We start from the raw sequence: 6626 nt of genomic DNA on the forward strand, positions 1-6626 counted from the left end.
ATTGAGGCTAGAAGTCCAAATCTCTCTGAAAGCCCCAGCTGAGGAATTGTTCCATGTCTGTCTCTTAGCTTCCACTATTGCTGCCAAGCTTTGTATACACATCACTTCAGTCTGTGCCTCTGTTATAACATGGTATTCTCTCTGTCTGTCTCTGTCTGTCTCTTCTCCTCATAAGGACATCAGTCGTATTAAATTAGGGTGGGCCCAACCTAATTTATTTTTTTTCCACAAAAACAATTTGTCACCATTAAAAGTCTGAATTTTAAACAAATTCTTGGACTAGAGGCTCATATCCATCAGTTTATTCAACTTAGTCCCTGTCTCATCCTCAGTAGCTTTTCAAAACTGCTACCTTCACTATTAATCTCCAGGAGTTTTCCTAATTCAAACTTGGGCTTCTTCAGCATTTGACTTTTCTTACACAGACATCATGGAATGAATAAATGGATTGTCAAGTCTTTTCTATATCTTTTCCAATGCTAGCAGGAATCAATTTATTGACCACTTCTTTCAAGTCATTTGTCTGCACCTCTTGGGTCCTGATTTTCATCATCTCCTTCCAAATTTGGCAGGCCTGTTGCTGCTGCGCATAAGAGGCCTTCTGAATCTGATTGTTGTGTGTTTTAGTGAAACCAACACAGAATAGACAAAGCAAATAATCATCAGTAGTTTTGACATCAACATGTGCTTCAATCGTGGTCTGCCATTTTTTTGGTCCTTGGACCATTTTTTTCATGGGTAAGATCCATGCCAGGGAAATTAGTCAGACAGTTTTTGCTTTGGACATCCTCAGTAATTATATTAAATTTTCTAAATGCAACTTCATCTGTTCTGTGAATCAGACATCATTTCCTTGTGATAAGAACTATAAGAAGAGGTGATATGGCCTAGAAAGAGATGAAAGTGGGATCTGTTAGAATAAACAGAAAAACAGTAATAAAGTCATGCTAGAATTAAAATAAAAAAGACAATGTTGAAAACAGGAATGTGTAGGATAGGCATGAGAAAATCAAGCAAAATGAATTTGGGGAAATGGTAACTATGGAAGAGAAAGGAGATTTTAGTAAACATAATGGAGTTCCTGAAGGAAAGATGGAAAAGTATATTAAAGGTTACAGAAGAAAGCTTTCCTCAGACCGAGTCTTATAAAAAGTTGATCCAGGTGCATGCGACACTGATTCATACCTGGTTAATATTTTTGGACTTTAAAGATTTCTTGGGGGCATTTGGGCCAAAAATCACATACAGGAAGGGAAAATCTCTATAATAGCATTTGATGTGAGAAGGCAGTGACACAAATTCTACAAAAGTTCTTGGCAATAGTCATATTTTGCAATATGCACAAACACATGGGATATAGTGCTTGTGAGCTCTTCTTTAAAAAAATTTAAACTTTGTAGTTAAAACAGAAATCCTTAATATTGATTCAAATCCTTATTTTTCCCACACATTTTGTGCTTTGGGGATCTTTGAAAATAAATCTATCCTACCCCTAGATGAAGTTCTTCTACTATTTTGCCTTATCCTATCTAATAATAGACAAATATGCAAATTGAACATACCTCCGACACACCCACAAGCCACGCCCACCATCCAATCAGAGCTAGTATGCAAATTAACCCAAACCAAGATGGCTACAGCCACAGAGAGCAAGGTTTCCTAGGTAACAGAGGAAGCCAAGCTTTCCGCCTGCCCTTGCCAGGCCTAAGCCTCCACTTAAGCTACAAAGTTTCAATTATAGAAAGTAAACAAATTCAAACAAACAGCGGCAGAATGGAGCTTGAGAGAGCAGGCCAGGGTTGCCGCTGGCAACAGGGGAAGCAAAGCTTTCCGAACACCTTGGCCAGGCCCACCTGCTTAAGGCAACAAAGTTTCAATTATAACCCCAACACAAATGGCTGCCGGCCTTGGAGGGAGCCCCAGGCTTGGCTCCGCTCCAGGCTACAAAGTTTCAATTATAGAAGGAAAATAAATCCCAGATACCAGGGCCTCTGCTTGGGTTGCCAGGGGGCGTGGCCGGCCTGCAAACCACCACAGGCCCCTCACTCAGGCCGCCCCACACCTCAAGGGAACCCCCACCTGATCCGGGATGCCCTTCAGGGCAAACCAGCTGGCCCCCACCCCTGTACCAGGCCTCTATTCTATCTAATAAAAGAGTAATATGCAGATTGATCATCACTGCAACACATAATATAGCTGCCCCCATGTGGTCAAAGATCCTGCCCCCATGTGAACACACGATGGCCACCACAAGATGGCCAACAGGAGAGGGCAGTTGGGAGGCACCCGGCCTGCACGGGAGGGCAGTTGAGAAGGACCAGGCCTGCAAGGGAGGGCAGTCGAGAGGGACCAGGCCTGCAAGGGAGGGCAGTTGGAGGTGATCAACCCTGCAGGAGAGGGCAGTTAGGGGTGACCAGGCCGGCAGAGGAGGGAAGTTGGGGGCAAACAGGCTGGCAGCAGAGTGGTTAGGGGGTGATAGGCTGGCAGGCAGAAGCGGTTAGGGGCAATCAGGAAGGCAGGCAGGCAAGCAGTTGGGAGCCAGCAGTCCTAGATTGTGAGAGGGATGTCCCGTGGGATCGGGCCTAAACGGGCAGTCAGACATCCCTCAAGGGGTCCCATATTGGCGAGGGTACAGGCTGGGCTGAGGGACAACCCCCCTCCGTGCACGAATTTTATGCACCGGGCCTCTAGTTTTTCTATAAAAGCTTACATGCTTTAATCCATGTTTAATTTTTTGTATACTATGTCTATTAAAGACTATTTGCTGTAGGGAATCTTAGTTCTCCCAATAACAATGCTAAGCAATCTATAATTTCCCATTGCTCTGTGTTATCATCATTACCATAATTTCAAATATATCAACTACATATCAATTAAAATTCTATATCCTGTTCCATTTGTTTCTCTGCGTGATATTTCACACTATATCCATTAATTGGTCTTTGCATTATGGCTTACTATCTGATATAAAGAATGTGTCTCTATTATTATTTTTATTTTTAAAGTCGAATTAGCTCTTTATGTACTTTTTTCGTGTTTTTTTTACAAGGAGCAATGTGTGTTCCCGCCAAAATTTTTATTGTGACAGTATTGAATTTGTAGATAAACTTGGAGGAATTGCTATTTTTTTCTATGTTAAATCATATCTCTATCGAATGTTATATCTTTCCATTGCTAAAATATTTATTTATGATTTTTGTTAGAGTTTTAACACTTTCTTTACATCTTTCATCCTGAAAATTAAATTTACATAACACGTCTTCTATATTCTTCCTATCATGAAATTGTCAGAGTAAAGTTGACCCTTGAACACTGTGAATTATTTTCAATTAACAAACAGTCTGCCCTCTATATATCTAGTTTTGAGTCCACAGATCCAACCAATTGTGGATGTGGAGGGACTACTGCCTGTCTTGTACTGCACCATTTTACATAAGGGATTTGAGCATCTGTGGATTTTCCTTATCCATGGGGGTCCTAGAACCAGTTTCCTGCTATACCAAGGGTGTTGAGTAGTTACGTTTTGGGGAAGTCAGAAGTTACATGTGGATTTTTTACTGCAAAGGACATGGTGCCTTTAACTCCCTTATTGTTTAAGTTTAACTCTATGTAAATATTTGGCAGAGATAATGAATAAATTTATCAACAATTATTTATCAAACCAAACATATTTCTTCCATTAATAATATTGTCTTACTAAAATAATATTAATAACTGTAGAAAAATCTAGAAAAATACCAAAACACATGAAAATAAAACAAAATTTATAATTTCTATAGGCAGATATAAATTGTCTATTTTTACAGATTCAAAATAATAGTATACTCTTAATGCTATTCTTAAATTTGAAAATTCAAGGCACTTCAAACATAGTGGCTCTAATTCCAGGTTATTTTTATAAGATGGTCATAATTTTTCTTTCCTTCTAAAAAGTAACAGCTTAAGCTAGTATGACATTCCATAAGAGAAATAGTACAGGAATGATATTATGTCACATATAGCCAAATTGAGCCATAATTAGTTGGTTTCTGCTGCTTTATAAGCATTCACATTCAATTCAGATGATTGGCTAGCTTATAAGAAAAAGCAAAGAATGGCATGCAGTCCTGAAATGTAAAATTAAGTCAAGTCAAAACAAATAAAAATGTTACCATGTATGATGTCGCCTTTCCTATGTTATAAATTTGTGAGAATAAAAGCTTAAAGGTCTAGTGATAGATAAATTTTTAATTTTTAACTATGGAATTGCTATGAATTTCTTTTGATGAAAAGATCAAATAGTATGGGTATAGAAAAAACGTGGTATTTACAATCTGTATTACACTAGAACTCTGACACTTATTTTAACATTTGAATGGAGTTTCTAGAGGTTTAGCTTTATTTTTTGTTTGTTTTGAAAGATTACCACATATGTATAACTTGAATAATAAAACTATATATAAAATGAATAATAAAACTATACATTATAACTATTTACTTTTATCTAACTTTTTATACTGAATAAACACTCTTACTATTCCCTTGGGATATGTTCTTAACAGCTCACAAATAATAAAAAATGTGTTAGAAACACTGTTTGAGGCTTAGAGGTCCTCTTTCTTTTTCTTCTTTTCTATTTTTGAATCATGACTGACAGCTGCTATCAGACATAAGTTGTCATTCATGGTGTATGAAATTTAGAATAATTTTAAGTAGATATTTAGGCATTTTGATGTTTACCACAACAAAACAGTCATCCCTGACCAAAAGTCATTGAAGACTGGAGACCTACCTTTTAAAAAGGAAACAAAAAGTATGTATTTAGAAGAAACATCTAAAAGATAACTTTATAGACTGGACAAAAGAAAATACTTTGAAGGGATAAATTCTATAGAAAGAAAAAGCACAAGTCATAAAGGAAAACATTAATTTGCTTACAATTAATACAATGCTTTTACACTTATTTTTATTTATGAAACACAAGATCCTATAAACAAAGGGGCAAGCCACAGAAAAGGAAACAATTTTTCCAAAGCACACAAACAAGGTGGTTTTGCTGTCCAGAATTTACAAAAATTTCTATATGTCAGTTAAGGACAAAAAAAAAAAAAAAGTAAATAGCAGTAAATTGCTAAGCAGTGAGTGAATCAGGAAGGGCACATAAAGGAAAACCAAATGGCCATTAAACATATTTTGCTCCAACTCATCACTAATCTTACTAGATTAAAATAAAAAAAGATATTCCAATATTGGGCACTGATTTAAAATCAGGAATTCTTATTTGCTGATAACATTGTAGTCAAGAGCCTGGGCCAGGGCATCAGTCTCTAGTGTTTCAAACCTGTTACAACCTTATAGTTTTGTGCCTGGAGCAAGCTCCTTTATCTACCTGGCAAGCAACTCTCAGTGGGTCTGCTGCATATCTGCAGATCTTGTGAGGGAAGCACTTGGCTTAGAACCATCTTTTCAAGGATACTTGTATAGTAAACAGCCTTTGAAGATACCGTGTCTTCCTCAGGAGCCAGGGGCAGGCATGCTTACAGAATATTAGTAATGGTTTCCTTAGCTCACTGTTCCTCTTGTAGACCAAATCTACTGCATGTGCAGGTATTATCTGACCCTCCTTGTGAAGCCCTGTGGGAACTGGATTTAGGGAGCCAGTGCTAATATGCTGGGTACTACTATTACTATGAGCAATAAACCGTCTTACCCAGGAGTCTCCTGTCTTCTCCATGTATCTGTGAATCTTTGGCAGGCTAACTTGTTAGCTTTTAAGAAAGGTGAAATCTCAGACCTTCACAGTTCTTTGCAAATGTCTCTTTGCCTAATTTATTTTTCTCATCTGTAGTAGAGTGTGTGTGTGTGTGTGTGTGTGTGTGTGTGTGTGTGTGTGTGTGTGATATTTTCTATTCATAGGACATTACTTTTTTAATTTAAATTGAAAACGTGAAATGTTTAGAAGAGTATTGGGTATAGAGAAAATGCTCAATCTGTTTCTGTGTATAGGAAATTCAAAACAATACAAAGCATTACTACATATTTTTTATAGCTGTATGCATATTTAATAATAGGTTTTTAAAAATATGCCTAATGGACTTCAAATAAATTGTAGTCATTAATTCTAGGAAGGCAAGAGGGGGTTAAAATTTTACATAAGGTGCCTCGATTCTGTCTATTATGTTTTAGGGTTTTAAAAATTATCTCTAAAGCAAATTGAAAAATAAATATGTTAAGATTTTAAAAGGCTAGATGTTGTATACATAGTTTTTCGTTTTATTGCCTGTATTTAAAAAATACTTTATATCCTTAGCTGGTTTGGCTCAGTGGATAGAGCACCGGCCTATGGATTGAATGATCCCAGGTTCATTCTAGTCGAGGGCACATGCCTGGGTTGTGGGCTCAATTCCTAGTAGGGGGTGTGCAAGAGGCAGCCAATCAATGATTCTCTCTCATCATTGATCTTTCTATCTCTCTCTCCCTCTCCCTTCCTCTCTGAATTCAATAAAAATATTTTTTAAAATGATGCTGTGGGATGTCTCAAGGTTAGGTCACAGGGACCGTGCAGCTTCTACTCCATTTTCTGGAATACTCATTCTTGGAACCCTGAGCCACCATGCAGACAGTCAAACCACTCAGGATCTTGCTGT

General features: G+C 37.5%; 1 pseudogene across 1 annotated transcript; it reads right to left on the minus strand.

The window, feature by feature from the left end:
- Window positions 1-262: 262 nt before the first annotated feature.
- LOC307097275 (small ribosomal subunit protein eS1-like) lies at window positions 263-3570 on the minus strand (annotated as a pseudogene). The gene is made up of 2 exons: window positions 3521-3570; window positions 263-831 (listed from the first exon to the last, which is right to left on the minus strand). The product of its transcript is annotated as a small ribosomal subunit protein eS1-like (transcript).
- Window positions 3571-6626: the final 3056 nt, after the last annotated feature.

This window comes from Cnephaeus nilssonii (assembly GCF_951640355.1).
Source record: "Cnephaeus nilssonii genome assembly, chromosome: 3".
Lineage (NCBI taxonomy): Eukaryota > Metazoa > Chordata > Mammalia > Chiroptera > Vespertilionidae > Cnephaeus > Cnephaeus nilssonii.